Source organism: Polyodon spathula, chromosome 2 (genome assembly GCF_017654505.1).
Source record: "Polyodon spathula isolate WHYD16114869_AA chromosome 2, ASM1765450v1, whole genome shotgun sequence".
Taxonomy (NCBI): Eukaryota; Metazoa; Chordata; class Actinopteri; order Acipenseriformes; family Polyodontidae; genus Polyodon; species Polyodon spathula.
In genome coordinates this window covers 10,885,352-10,901,988 of record NC_054535.1, presented here as the reverse complement: position 1 = coordinate 10,901,988, position 16,637 = coordinate 10,885,352, and the positions used below count along the sequence as shown (strand labels likewise).

Below are 16,637 nucleotides of genomic sequence, written 5' to 3'. Positions count from 1 at the left end.
AAAAAAGTGCCTGTATACTGAACAGAAACGTTTCTTGCAGTCGCTCTGTTAACATTACAGAAGCTAGCTAGCTACTTCAGCCGCATAAAGTAATCTAACGTTACTTGGATGGTACCTTCACAGTCTTGATATTACAGTCATGGAGAACGTGCTTTAAATCGGACTATGCTCTGCTGTTTGCTATACACCCCCAATGTCCGTCACTGAGTCCGGTAATTGTGTTAAGTGTCCGTCGCGCAACTTGGTGGTGCCGACCACTGATGGAGCATCTTCCCCCGTCGAAAGCGATAGGAGACGACAAAATTATAATTTAAGAAAAGTAGAAGCGCCTTTTCTTTTCTTAGGCGGTTCTATGTATTTTTCTTTCAGCACGGCAAATCAACTATAGGCGCCATTGTTTTATTTTATTTTTTTAAATGACAGTGCACATATAATGACCTTAACAACTTAATTAATAAAATTGGCTTGAGAGGGTCCAGATTTGATCCAAAACATGTAAAAAATGTATGTTAGGGAATTTTTATGAACTTTGACTGCTGTGTATTATTAATTTCTCCCAAATTACATGCGCAATTGTTTACAAAAGTTTTCAGAAAATGTAAAAAGTAAATGGTCAGAAAGGGAGTGGGGTTGATGGTAATGTGTTCCGAACCTTCGAAGGTCAAAATTCACCCGTCGTTGCAGCTTTACCTGTTACTACCTCTGCTGTCAATCAGAAGTTCCAGTTACAACCAGCATATGAGGGAAATGGAATTCCTACTTATACAAGCTTTTTCGTGGATTATAAACCAGAGAAAATACATTAGTAAGCTGTTTAAATAAAAAAAAAATAAAAAAAAATAAGATAAATGCCATTTATCAAGAGCCATGAAGAGCAGCAATCTATAAACAATCATGTAAACATTGTTACGCTTGTGTTTACCAGTAAATGCTAACAAATTGGCCAGCATTCCCTCTATATAGCAATCCGTTTAAGTACAGTAATAGCATCGATATCAAAGACAGAATCAATTGTTAAAGAAGTTGAAACACCTTATTGATATCATTAAGAGCCAAATGGGAGTGTGTGTGTTTGAACCTATTTATCCCTTAATAAAGAATGCTAAATGTAATTCTGGAAACTTAAATTGATAAAAGAATACATAGATACACAAAGAAACACCAAATGGGTTAATTACTTAGCCAGTGTAGAAAACGTCACATATGTGCACGCACACATATATATTATATATATATATATATATATATATATATATATATATATATATATATATATATATATATATATATATATATACACACACACACACACACACACACACACACACACACACACACACACACACACACATATATATATATATATATATATATATATATATATATATATATATATATATATATATATATACACATACACACACACACATACAAGAAGTAGCTAAGCTGCTGCATGGTCACGCTCAAATTTTCAATTACCATTGCAACCAATGTATGTTTCTCTCTGCAGTCTCCTCAATATGAGTACTAACAGTGCCATCTAGTTGGCATAGCTAAGGTAATATTTAAGGACTGGTTAAATACTCTTATTCAGAAATGTTTATATTGATTAGGTTTTCAGTTAAAAAAAAATACCAAGTTTCCTAGCTCTGGGCTGATCTCGTTGATAGTTGCTAATGTTAAAACCGATCTGAATATCAGTTCTCACTCAATAATCAACTGTGTCTCAAAGCCTGAATACAGCTGCCTTTGTATTAAATAAGAGTATTTGTATACCAAATGTGTGGGCCTACATGGAGCACAACATGTGCTTTGCATGCGGATTGTCCTTGTGTCAGATATTGATTTAGCATTTGAACTACAGATCAAATGCTGTTTCTGTAGACATGCTCTCTGTATGACCCTGAAAGTGCAGGGTTCCAATGTTTAAAATTATGTGTTTTCCTGACAGATTTTGTTAAACAAAAGAAATCATAAGTCTTAAAGTCTTAAAAGTTGTTATATATATATTATATATATATATAATATATATATAATATTATATATATATTATATATCTATATATATATATATATATATATCTATATATAATTTCCAATTTAACTGCTTTGCATTTAATCATTTAATCAAACGTGATGCCACTGTGTTAGCACAGACAGCCACTCATTTCACGTCAAGTCGTACTTGCAGCAACACATTGGTACTGGAAGTTGCATTGCTTCTTCATACTTTAACAGCATGTAGCTTCAAGTCTTTTTCATTGTTGCTTTTTTCTTTTTTGAAATAATTAAGAGAAATATAAAATAGCAATTCAAAAGGCATTTGAAGCTAATTATTAATTCTGAAAAGTCGTTCCAGCTTTCCTAAGATCAGTCACAATCAAGTATTTATAGACCACTTCAAATCTTATAAGCACATCCTTCTAATATACATACTGTATTAAACTCAAATTGTGTTGAATGAGTCTTTTTTTTTTTTTTTCTTACAGAACATGTTCCAGGTAAGGGGTTGCTAATAATGTTTTTTAGGAACTAAAAAGTTTGTGTAGGTATTTCTAGGTAAGCCTACTTTATTAAATCAAAGAATGAAAGCCCTTAAACTGCTCAATAGAGCAAACTTGACATCATTCAATGAAACAGGTTTGTGAAATTTTTGCTTAAGGATCATATACTGAGACAACAAAAGAGGTTGTCTGTTAGAAATAATGGTTGCATAACAGCAGTGTTGAACACATTTCTAAATAGCACTGATAGTCGGCAGGATTTATTTTGGCTTTATCATTAAACAAACAATATGACATAGAGATATGAGCAGGAAATGTCACAGGGTACATTTGTTTTGAGCATGTCTGTGTGTTTTATTCATATTATTATATAAAGGACACGTTTATTATTTTATTAACGTTAGCTTTGTAATACTTGTTTGTTTTGATTTTGTAATATTTACGTGTAGCATTTCGAGTCACTGCTAATCACCCCCTCTTTAACCAGCTAACCTGCTAATTAAGTAATTCACTTGATGATCAATCTACGACGGCTTTAAAAATCAGTCTCATCAGGACATAAGCAGCAATACATAGAAACTGCTGCTGCTGCCTGTCTGTCTGTCTATCTGTCTGTCTGTCTGCCTGCCTGCCTGCCTATTTTAAGTTAACGAAACTACCAGGATTTTCAGGCTGCGCCGGCATTCCGGTCCATCCTTGAATCTCCTGTCTCGTGAGAGCAGCTTCTTTAGAGATTGAACTTTGTTTATCAACTTCGCTGCGCTGTTAAATCCCTATGTGATAGCATGATTGCATCAGTTTTAACCAAAGTCAGTGTACTCTTGTGTTATTTCCTGTATTTTTTTTGTGTGTTTTTTGGTTTCTATTTGTGTTTTATTTTTAATATACAAAGCTACAGTATTTTTACTATGCAGTTTTTATGATAGTGCGTTGTATATTTCTTTTTGTGTCTTTAACACTGGATCAGCACGCCTTGTTCATCTGGTAGAGTTAACAGTGTCATGGGAAGATGCTGTGGATGAGGCGTATGAGAAGAAGAAACTTCGGTATGCTCAACTAGCTGCTGAAGCGGAAGAGCGAGGATGGAGAGTCCGAGTTTACCCAGTGGAGGTGGGTTGTCGAGGATTTGTGGCACACTCTACAACCCGGTTTCTCAGAGACATCGGGTTCAGCGGCAAAGAGTTGCGTCGCACAGTGAAGAACTTATCTGAAGCAGCAGAAAGGAGCAGCAACTGGATGTGGTTTAGACAGAAAGATTCTGGATGGGGATCTCAAGCACAACAGAAAGAAATCAACGCTGATGTACAGGTAAGTAAGATGGGCTGAGCTGAGTGGGGGATGGAGCGGGGTGATGCTGGGATGCCAGAATCACTGTTGAGCCCTCTTGAGGTGTCGTGGGCTAGTCAACGAAACACCGTTGTGTGTGCTGATGCGCTGGGGAGGCAAAATGAGCTGATCCCTGGAGCCAGCGCTGCTAGTCAACGAAACGTCCGTAATGTGAAGTCGTTTGTGTTGTGTCTGTCTTCACCCCAAGCTTGGTATAAACGATCTACACTGGCCTACTTAGCTAAGGTCACTAGCTGGTATAGTCGTGTACTGGGTCATGTGGCATTAGGTCGACGTTCATTGGTGTGACAGCGTCCACTACTACGGCCTCGGATGGCTTTCTTGACACGACACATACGGGGGGACATGCGTCCCCTTCGTTTTACTGATCCCTGGAGCCAGCATTACACTTCAGCAATCAACACCAGACAGAAGTGGGCTAGTCAAGGTGTGCAGGTGGGTAATTCCAGTGCCGAACAGAAGAACCTGTGCAGGTGGGTAATTCCAGTGCCGAACAGAAGAACCTGTGCAGGTGGGTAATTCCAGTGCCGAACAGAAGAACCTGTGCAGGTGAGTAATTGCCCCCCTACTTACTCAGTGGGTTTCCACTCTGGCGTAGTCGAGCTACATTATTGCAATTTTAAATACTCGCTTCAAAGACCTGCTACCCAACCCAAACCCGCAAGTGTTTGTCCGTTACCAACTGCCTGCGCTGACTGACTCTCTCACATGCTTACATTCACACACAGATATCTCTACCATTCTCCACAGACTGCGTTTATACAATAGACTATATAGTGTGATAGCTTTCTCTCGTGATCTGGATATATTTTAGCATTGTAACATTAACTATCTCTGCATACTTTTGTATAAAATACCTCCCTATAACTTTCGTTGAACCAGTCGAAAGGGAGCTACACGTGTGCTTTCACAAAGATGGTGTACCAGTTTTGTGGCTGTCGTAAACAAAAACACGATAACAGGTTTTACAAGCAACGAATCCAGTCTCTTTATTTTCATTCGCTATGATTCCAAAAGAATTCCACACTTCTGATTGACCTCTCGGACTACTGACCGAGAATCTTGTGACACATGAAACAAGCAACAAAACAAACCAAGAACACTGCTAAGTCAGCAAACTGCTCCATAATCGCCTCCTGCTTTGGCACGGGAAATACATCTTCTGAAAAGTTATTTGGGAAAGGGTTACAGACGAGTACGCTGAAAGGACAAACAAGGTTTTTAGCAATTCAAATTCGGATCAGAGCATGACGTTTTCTGACTCGCACCCAAACCGTATTGTATTTCCAAAATATCCACTACGCTCTATCAAGTGTTTATTAAATACATTAGGCATCTCCAGGCCTGTTGGGTGGCGGTGGAGCTGAAGTTCCACAGCAACAGTACATACAGTTGCCTGGTGAACTACTTACGGTAATTCAAGGTTCAGTATCACAGACAGGTTGCATATTCTGCCGTAGATCTATTTAGAATTCTACTGGAATAGAATGCTACTGTAGCTTGTCAAGCCTGCTAAATCTGTTTATAGTTTAGGGACAGCCAGGGCCTTCAAGTATTCTCTGCTGATCAGACAGTGCCAACTAAGCCGTCGACGATTTACATGCTCAAAACGTATTCTAAATTTTTCATGAAGGGCGATCAACCAATAGAAGATTTGCATTTTCTCGCGACAGTCCAATGATAAGTGAGCAGAGGCAGGACATAAACCGTATAAGGTATTCTCCGTTTCAGCTGAAGGTGTTGGGAGTTTAACCAATGGGAAAGTCAAAGATCTGCCCAGGTTTTTCAGCTGTCCAATCATTAGTGAGCAGAGGCAGGACATAAATATGATAGGGTGGTGTACAGCTGAATTTCACACGATTTTGTTTATAAAGACTGTTATTGAGAATTATATTGAGAACTTTGAAGTAATAATATGTAAACGGCATCAGAGAACGGAGATGTGAGCAACCACTTTGTGAAGAAAGAACGCAGAATGGAGTTTGTGTACAAGCAGTCTGGTGAGTTACCTTTGAATTTACATTGCTTACTCATAAAGCTCTCCAAATCGGTACATTGTGTAAATTGTACAAATCAAAGAAAAAGTTACCCAATGCATCTATCTATTCAGCTTACTCACAAAGTCGCCTTGCTGTTTCTTTTTGTATGCATAATGTTTATACAGGTTGCAGTCAGTTTTTAGTATCAAAGCACTAAAATACAAAACAAAAACCAAAGAAACATTATTTAATTATATAAATAAACTTTTGCTAGTATGCTAGTAGATTTTGTCATGGCACCATTGCTACTACTATCTGCTGCTTAGTCCTGCACTAAAAGAGTAATAACTTTGTCCTTTTTTTTTTTTTAACTTGACCTATTTTTTTGTTTGTTTGATCGATTATGCTCATTTAATTGACTAATTGTGCACTTCAGGTATGAGAAGTTTGAAAATAGTTTTGTTTCAGCCCAACCAACAAAAAACATACAGTTAAAAAGAAGTCCAATTATAGTTACAACCAGCATATAAGGGAAACAAAATGTTCCCCTGTTGTTTTGTTGCTAAGTATTGCATGGTTCATAAAAAAAGTTACTGCATGCATGTAGTATTGTCACACCTTTTAAATGACCATTCAAAGTAAATGCAGTATATGTAGAAGCTGCACTTACCACTAACTGAAGCCTTGTACAAGTGCAGATGGATGAAGCAAGCCAGCCACGAATTTGACCTCCTCTGTAAAGAGTTTCACTGTGTCAGTAATGTCTGTCACCAATAAATGATTAACAGACTGAACATAAAATGTGTAAACAATGTGCACTGTCAAACTACAGTTTACATTACATTCCCAGAGCTGTATAACAATACTTTTTGCAACATTAGCATTTTACTGCCTATAAAAATACAAATGCTACTCTTGAAGCCATGCTATTCTATAGGCAATTTTCCCTGCAGAGTGCTATAGGAGATTGATGGTTTCTTGTGTTTGTCTGATTATGAACAAGTGGCATAGTGAACAAAACAGTGAACAAAAAAGTAAAAAAAAAAAAAAAGTTACTTCCAGTATATTAATAATAAATAGCTTATAAATAGTGTTCTGCATTTTTGTTTTTTATAGTTTAGTTTAGATATATTAAAATAGGGATAATATTTGTACAAAATAGTTTTTAATTGAAACATCGGTAAAAATCATTAAAGACAGGACTTCCTCTGTGAAACATGTAACTTTGCACTGTGAATTGGATCTGTGAAGTGTTAATGCATATTACATCACACATTGTTCCATCAGATGTGAACAGGCACCTTGTGGAATCTACAGTATGCTACTCTGAGGTACAGAGGAACATTCCTAATAAAGTGGCCACAGCCTGTATTGCATATTATAGAGCTAAACCATCAGCATGATGTGCATTAAAAAAAAAGTGCTTTTTCTGATGTGGTATCAAATGTTTCCATCACGCTCGATTTAAAAGGATACAGCTATCATTTTCTCATATTTAAAATGCAAATTGTTGACTCTGTCACATAGAGGACTTAGTGCTTTTGCCAAATCTTTGTGTAAAACTAAATTAGCCAGTGATGGAAAAGTTAATGAAAGAAAGTCAATTGAGTTTCTCAATAGTGATTACAAATCAGTCTACTGCACTGTTCAGAGAAAGGACTATACACAATGCAACACTTTAAATAGATGTACTTTATCATGTAAATCAAATGGGAGTAACCAAATGGGTTGTCACCTGTACAGTAATAAAGGTCTATAGCAATTAGTATGATAAATATATTTTTCAGATTTGGAGTAACTAATTCATTAGTTGAGATTAATTTTTTTTAAATACCAAGATTTTAGTTTTGACGTTAAAACTGCTTTGTTTTGGAGTGTTTTGTTTTTTTGGATTTTATTTTTTTGGTTTGCTTTGAAATAATAGAACCTTCCATATTGTCCCATTGTTGGTCTATGGGGGATTGTGACGGAAAGATGAGTTCAGGTGATGAATCTTCCTCCCGACCTGTGAGGGCGCTAAAGAACGAGAGGAGAAGTATCTGGAAGGGCTGGCCTGGTTCGTTTCCGGGTCAGGGAAGTGGGTCAGCCTGGAAAGAAGCGCGACTCTGTTGTAAGACCGTATTGATTTGAAAGGTAAACGAGAGGCAGCTGCAAGTAATAAGGCAGCTGCAACCGTTTACCTCGATATCATGCAGGATTACATATAGGGGCCAGGGTAACGCTGATCTTTTCCTTCGTTTGGGTAAACGTTCGGAGAGAGAAGGAGCGAGAGAGGAGCTCTCGTTGTTACAGACTATTACGTGTTGTGTTTTGTTGTGTTTGTTTGTAATTGTCTGCGTTTTGCACCACCAGACAGTTAACTCACCTATCCGGAGCTGTCGACCAGGGTCAGCACAATCCGGATCACCACTGCACGGAACCGTCACGAAATACAGTGTCTTCACCCACCACAAGCACGTCTGCACTCACCCAGGACTGGTGACCGTGTGTTCGTTTTGTTCAGGACTGTGCCCTATTATTGCTATCCCCGCGCTTTACACATTGTTGCATCCATTCCAGGTTAAATCTGTGTAATTAGCTGGTTGATTACTTTATGACCTGGTCATACGTTTCATTGATTCAATGGAATCATTAAGGACATTGCTGAAGGAAACACTTGGATTGGAATTGCACAGTTTGTCTAGCCCTGCTTTAGTGTAGTTCAAGGACCCTAAAAACTGAAACCCACTAAATGTAAAAACTAAAATTTGAAAAAAAAAATTAAACTAAAAAAAGCTGTAAGAAAAAGTGTCTGTTTAGTATTAGTCAATTTCCTTTGTAACGGGAGACTACATCAAAACAAGGGCAACAACTCAGGTAAGACAGACATTAAGTGTATTTATCTAAATGCTAGACGTCTCAAAAACAAAATATTAGAACTTGAAGCTACTGCACTAACAAGTAGCTACGATGTGATAGGTGTTACAGAAACATGGTTATCTGAGAGTGATGGAGACAAATATAATATTACTGGGTATACACTATAGGAAAGACAGGCAGGACAGAAGAGGGGTAGTGCTATACATTAAAAATAGTCTTGAAGCCCTGGTGCTAAATCTGGAAGAAAAAAACAATGCAGAATCAATATGGGTCAGAATAATGGACAAAAACTCAAAGGGCATAATAATAGCGGCATGCTATAGACCTCCAAATTCAGACACTGAGCAAAATAACCTATTATACAATTACATTAGAAATACGTCTAGCAAAGGAAAAGCCATACTAATAGGGGATTTCAACTTCCCTCATATAAAATAGGAAAACCTGGTGGGGAGCATGACAGACAAAATTGAAATCATAGAAATGGCAAATGACTGCTTCCTAACACAATTTGTCACGGCATCAACTAAAGGGGGGGGAGGGGGGAAAGCCTCAATTAGTCTTTTCAAATAACTAAGACAGAATAACTAAATCAGAGGTTAGAGAACCATTGGCAAACTCAGATCACAACATAGAGAAAACGTCCACGAAAAAGGATGGCTATTTTTCAAAAATGTAGTACTAGAGGCGCAAAACAATTACATCCCAAAAGTAGACAAATTAAAATCTAAAACAAAATGGTTTAATAGATCAATTTTAAAAAAAAGCAGAAAAAAAAGGCACTTTACAGTGCACTTAAAAGGGACCAAAAACAAAGTACACAGAAAGAATACTTGGAACTGCAAGCGCAAGTCAAAAATAAAGTTAGAAAGGCCAAGAGAAAATGAGCATTGTGAAGGGGGCTAAAACAAATTCTTAAAATTTTTTCCAATATTATAACAGCAAAAGAACTTTCAAGGAGGAAGTAATTGGTACAAATGGCAAAATCATAGATGAAGACAAAAAAAATAGCAAATATATTAAATGATTAGTTTTTACAAAGGAGGATATGGACAACATGCCCCACATTCTGACCAGTTCCTGTCCAGTTTTAAATAACTTTAGCATAACAGAGGCAGAAGTGTTAAAGGGACTAGGAGTTCTTAAAATAAACAAATCCCCTGGGCCGGATGAGTTTCTCCGAATAGTGTTCAAAGAAATGAAAGAAGTTATTTACAAACCGCTAATCAAGATTATGCAACAGTCTCTTGACACAGGGGTTGTACTAACAGACTAGAAAATTGCAAACGTAATACCAATCCACAAAAAGGTAAACAAAACTAAACCAGGTAACTACAGACCAATAAACCTGACTTCTATTACATGTAAACTTACGGAAACTATAATAAGATACAAAATGGAAAATTATCTATATGTTAACAGTATACTAGGAGACAGTCAGCATGGTTTTAGGAAAGGGAGATCGTGTCTAACTAGCCTGCTTGATTTTTTTGAGGATGCAACATCGACAATGGATAACTGCAAAGCATATGGTTTATTTAGATTACCAGAAAGCTTTTTACAGAGTCCTGCATAAAAGATTAATTCTGAAACTGAACAAAGTAGAGATTCAAGGAAATGCATGCACATGGATTAGGGAGTGGTTAACATGTAGAAAACAGAAAGTACTGATAAAAAAAAAAAAAAATAATAATTATTCAGTCTTGAACAAAGAAGACTATGCTGCAATCTGATTCGAGTATTCAAAATTCCAAAAGGTATTGACAATGTCGACCCAGGGGACTTTTTCAACCTGAAAAAAGAAACAGGGACCAGGGGTCACAAATGGAGATTAGACAAAGGGGCATTCAGAACAGAAAATAAGAGGCACTTTTTTACACAGAGAATTGTGAGAGTACCAGTGGTTCACAAATGGAGATTAGACAAAGCATTCAAAACAGTAAAATAAGAGGCACTTTACACAGAGAATTGTGGGAGTCTGGACTCCCCAGTAATGTTGTTGAAGCTGACAGCCTGGGATCCTTCAAAAGCTGCTTAATGAGATTCTGGGATCAATAAGCTACTAACAACCAAATGAGCAAGATGGGCCAAAAGGCCTCTAGTTTGTAAACTTTCTTATGTTCTTATATAGACACAACTGAGAAACCAGTCTGTGTCGGTACATCCCAAAACTTTAACAGGGAGGGTACAGCAAGTCATTTAACAATAATTACATTTAGATACATCTTTTTCATGTGACTAAATGGCACACCAGCTGTTGTACAAATGCATTTAATATATAATGAATGGCTTATTGAGCCCTAAAAGTAAACAAATCCTCCCAGTTCATCAAACATCAGCAGTTTAACTTTGTTTGAGTGTTTGGTGAAATAAAGTTTTCTTTATTATTATTCAGGGGTTACTGTTGTATTCCAGGGTAGTATTAATGAAAGAACATTGAGATACATTAGTTCCCAGGGTAACTAAACACTATTATAATATATGATACTCAATCTGCAGAAGTAACTATAAATTGGTAAAATTATATCCCTAAAGTTACCCATTGTCTAGGCATGATGCGCATCTCAGTGTGCATGGGCATTTATTGGAAGAAAATGGGTACAGGTTTATTTCTTAATTATTTGCATACATTTGAAAATCAAATTATCTATCTATATCAACCTATCTATCTATCCATCCATCCATCCAAAGATGTAGCACCAAATTACAGCATTTAGGAAGCAAATCTGAATGTGCTAAATGTGTTGGCTAAATATGTTCCACAAATGATGTACAATTATTAAGAATGTTAATATATGTAATAATATCCATAGACTGCTGAATAATATCCAACTTACTTGTTTACAAAGAGACTGTGATAAGTTCATTGCTAGCAATGTACTGTCTTCATTAAAACTGGCTATTGTGTATCACTGACCTAGTAATACAGAATACATACAACATATGTACACTCTAAAAGCAGGAAATCATGTGACATGTTATAGTAATTAAACCAGCATCTTTCACATTATCCAGCCTGAAATCTCCATCCATATCTGTGAGACTGCCCTTGAATATAAAAAGGCAAACCCTGATGATAATGGTTAATGGTATAAAATTGTGGTTATGTTGAATCCCTGTGGTTATCTTTACTTTCATGCATTATTAGATTTATCCCAATATCCTGTAATGCTTTTGTAATAATGATAATACAAGTCTTCTAGCATAGTTTTGGCTGGATTTCACTGGAAGACAGAAATACGGATTCCAGTGTAAGTGCTACAGTATTTTTTGTTTTGTTTTATGACAACAATGCATTGTATCTAAACTGTAGTCATAAAACCTGCATTGTGTTTTGATCATACAGAATCAATAGCTAACATACCTGCTGAACAGATCAACATTGTTTTAGTTAAAACATACAACTTAATGACTACATTACCATTTTACAGTGATTGCCTGGCTAATACTGCTCAGATCCCAAAACTGATTTTGTGTGTTGTTTTCTCAAACAGTAGGTCAGCCCCTTTCAGCACTCTTTCCTAGTATTTTGTGAAAATCACCCAGGAAGTGTCCATCAGCATGAGGGGGTTGGACTCTGGTGTGTTTGCAAAGCTTTCTCCGTGGAACAGGAACACGAAATCAAATAGAATTGTATAAATCTATTTTTATTTATTTTTAAATGGTCTGCAAGAGATTGTTTAACAGCCATGCATTGCAGGCTGCTTTGTAAGCAACAACTTATCTTTCCCGAGCTCTAACATTCTTTCAGTGACATGCAGAGATCTGTCCTGGGTTGATTGGGTGGTATTTATGACAGAAACATAAGGGAGGCATAGTCTTATTATGGAGAAGATCCTGATTAAGCTAACTGAATTCATGTTTACCCTAAACAGAAAACATGCAGTTTGACAGATGGACTGATGTAGTTAATTTTCAACTTTCTAGGGATCCACTGAATAACTGACAATAGTAACAAACATTTACATTCCACTTCATTTTTTTCAGGAATTATTGTTTAAATTTGTAGGCTTCAGAGAATTCGCACAATGACTTTTCTTTCAAACTTTTATTTATGAAAGAAAAATTGCTGTCAGATAAAGATGTTATACCAGATGTGACGAGATTTAAGTGTGCTGAAAATTGAAGTAAAAACTACTCAACACAAAGATTTCCGACTGTATTTTGTGCTGCTTACATAAATTGCACAGCTGTCAAAGTCAGTAAACTGTTTCTTAAAATATGCATTGCTCAAAGGGAATTTTTAATTAAACTCTGAGCAAATCCTCTTAGTGATGAAAAGTGGCTTATCCCAGCAACTAGTTCCAATGAGAACGTTGTCAACTAGTAGAATATATTATTATCACATTTTTTTTTATTTTTTTTTTTAGATTTTAACTTAAACCAGCTCAATCTAAACATAATAATTTAAAGATTTTTTTTTTTTTTTTTTTTTTAAACACTCACCAACAACTTTTCAATGTAGTCCTGATGCTTGCTCAAGATGTGGCAGGAAGACATGCAGTCTTTCAGCAATGGCATTAAAAATCACATGGCATTCAAAATTAAGATGATCTTGTGCCAGAGTCCTTCTGTCCTTAGAGCAGTAGGTTACTACTTGCTGTATGCTTGTATTAAACATAAATACGTGTATAATGACCACACCTCTTCCTCTATAGACAGCTTGTTGCTTCACAAGGAATAATGTTGGCATTTAAGTAGGATTTGGAGTGGCTGCTAATTTGAAATAGTAGCTTTCTGGTTTCATTTCAGATATAGGTGAAAGGTCACTTTTAAATTCACCGAGGAACAAGAAAAAACTTAAAGCCTGTAAGAATGTCACGTGGAGCAAAGGATACTGAAAACATATAGAAAGCAAGATATGTAGCCGGGGCAGTCCCGGTGCAATCTGAAAAAATTCCCGGTATTCAGCCACTTCATGTAGTGTGACTCACTCTAAATACCTTTTATCAAAATAACATAAATAACAGCTACCTATATAACTTAGTTTATGTCACCTGCATTGAAAAATCGATTAAATTAAAAAAAGGAACTTGGGTAATCAAGAACATTCTTTTTATGAAGTGATTAACACAGACATAAGTGCTTATTCCTCAGTGCTTTTCAGTATGAATCTACAATTGTTTATTATGGTAATTCTGTAGCTGTTCAGTTCTGGTGGGATTCCTAGACGGCAGAGCAGCGAGATGTTTCAAACATCCGAATACAGCAGGATAAACCACATCAAGAAAAATGCCGTAAATGTATTTTTACTGACAATCTATAGAATGTATTATTATTATTATTATTATTATTATTATTATTATTATTATTATTATTATTATTATTATTGTTAATAATAATAATAATAATAATAATAATAATAATAATAATAATAATAATAATAATAATAAAGTAGCAATACATATTGTGAATGAGTGTATGTTCAATTTTTCAGGCTTTAGGACCCTGGAGTTAGGAGAGGACACTCCATCTTAGTAAAGGTGAAGTTACCATGTTGCCATCTTGGTAAAGGTCCCCTAAATTGAATACTGTGAAAGTCGCTGATACACCGGTTTATTATAAAATAAAAGGTTTCAGCAAAAAACAAAACAAACGGCGCGGTGGCCAAAACAGACAGACAGTTTTGTTTATTTTGTTTGGTTGTAATAAGATAAATAAAAAATAAACCACACAAACACACACACACACAGACACTGGCCTGTTTCAACAGAAAAACAACTGTGTGAGTGCATTGTTACAGAAGACGGGTCCGGCGAGCGCGGACATCTGGAACAGTAGGTACAAGGGTCAACGTCATCACGGATAATAACACAATTTTGCAGATTACCCACAAATTATACACCGGTTGAGTGTACTGTAATTAGCTAGCTGCTTAAATAAGGAATGGCTATTTAAATAACCGTATCAATTATTCGCCATGTGCCCCGCTTTTGAGCTTTGAAAAATGTGCTCACCCTAAAGACATAGCATAGCTAACCATTGTAAAAACATGGTGTAAGCTACATAATTTAACCACGAAATTTGCAATCTTACTCATACAAAGCAAATGGAACCGTAAGGAGGACAGCTCGTTTGGCATACCTGTCATGAGAGTATTTTTGTCTCACACTTCAATAAAACGGCTTGTTTGTTGCTGTTGAAACATACACCAGTATTCCTTTGAATTTAAGACACCTTCCAATTTAAAACACAGCCCAAATTTTGAACCCTCAATTTGAGTGAAAAATAAAACATCAAATAAAGAAGCATTCACAAAGATACAACCTCAATTACAAATATAAGAAGACGATGTATGGAGGCAGTTTGGTCTGTCTGCTGTCACCCAGAACATTACAGTTATGTACTGCTTCTCATTTCCAGTCGTAATTACTTGCATCTGTTGTTCTTCCTCTGTGAGGGTTTTTCTATGTGTGGTATTGCTTGGCATGTTGAAAAATACTGGGGTCTGGTCAGCATTTCTGATTTGTCCAAGCTGGTACTGTTTGTTAGATAGGAGCCTAATAATGAAACAGTGAAATTGTAAAAGCTATTTCAATTCCTCAGGAAGCTAATGACGCTTCTTTGAAAGTGGCTGCCTGTAAGTCATGATTCGAGATCGGGCAGTAACTTTTTTTATATTGTCTTTTCTCAGGCAGTCAGTCATGTTCCTGTTTATGTGCTCAGGCAGTCACGTCTTTTGTTTACCGATTGTAATACACAAATCACTTTACTCGAATTTAAGACCCAGACCATTTTTGAGAAGAAAAAGTGAGTTCAAAAAGTGTGCCAAAGGGATACGGTAGATCTTCAAACCAATATAATGCCATCGAGGGGTTCTGTGACAATGTACACCATGAGAGAAAAAGATGTACTGAATGATTTCCATTACATGAGAGTAGGTGTTAAACTGATGCTGTTGGACTCAGCTCTTGTCAAGATAAGCACCAAGACATATAGCTTCTCTTACTGTAAAGTAATGTGATCCATCTGTGTTTCTTTCCATCTAATGATGAAGATATCCTTATGCTTGGTGTTGATGACTGAAGTGTAATGCTGGCTCCAGGGATCAACCACAGTGTGGCCTCCCTAGCGCATCAGCATGACAACCATCTGGACTGAGCTGAGTAGAGTAGTTCTCTGGGGTCTTCAAGTGGGCACCTTCCATCCTTGGTGTTTTGTCAACTAGCCCACGACACCTTAAGAGGGCTCAACAGTGATTCTGGCATCCCAGCATCACCCCCCTCTGTCCCCCGCTCAACTAAGCCCAGCTTACTGACCTTTCTTTACATCAATGTTGCTTTCTTTCTACTGTGCTTGAGGTCCCCAACCAGAATCTTTCCGCCTCAACCAGAGGCAGTTGCTGCTTTCTTCTACTTCAGATACGTTCTTCACTATGCGTCGCAACTGTTGACCACTGAATCCAATGTCTCTGAGATGTAGAGTGTGCCACAAATCCTTGTCAACCCACCTCCATTGGGTAAACCTGGACTCTCCATCCTCACTGATCCGCTTCAACAGCTAGTTGAGCGTACTGAAGTTTCATCCTCACACACTTCATCGCCCTATGGCACTGTTAATTCTACCAGATGATGTGTCATTGCCTCCCTCACACATACGTCGTGTGACTCTACCAATGTTATTTCGAACCTTGGCTCACTTAAACTCCTCGGTTAGAGCCGAGACTGGCAGCTGCAGTATCCCATTATCATACAGCCCTACTCTGCTGAAATAAACATTTCAGTAACTTATTTAACCGTAACTCAAAACAGTTCACAAAGTGCTTGATGTATATGAAAAGCTGGTGGATGACAATCTATTCAAGAATACCATGATTCTTAGAAAGCAAAGAATATGACTGGGTAAAATGGGCATCAAATGCCCCATCCCAAACATTCAATTCACTATATAACACAATTTTTGTTCCTGGGTAGTAAGTGTTATTTCCTAATTGCTTATGCCTCAAAAGT

At 36.8% G+C, this 16,637-nt stretch overlaps 1 protein-coding gene across 4 annotated transcripts in view; it reads right to left on the bottom strand.

The window, feature by feature from the left end:
* Positions 1-16,637, bottom strand: part of slc2a9l2 (solute carrier family 2 member 9, like 2) — a 149,388-nt gene that overhangs the window by 131,095 nt on the left and 1,656 nt on the right. Inside the window, exon 1 of one of the 4 annotated variants that reach the window (XM_041276210.1) lies at positions 6,500-6,567. The exons of the other annotated variants lie outside the window; for them this stretch is intronic. The gene's annotated coding sequence lies outside the window, so the exon portion shown is untranslated. Of the gene's footprint in view, positions 1-6,499; positions 6,568-16,637 lie in introns of those variants that run through there. 4 annotated transcript variants of the gene reach the window in all.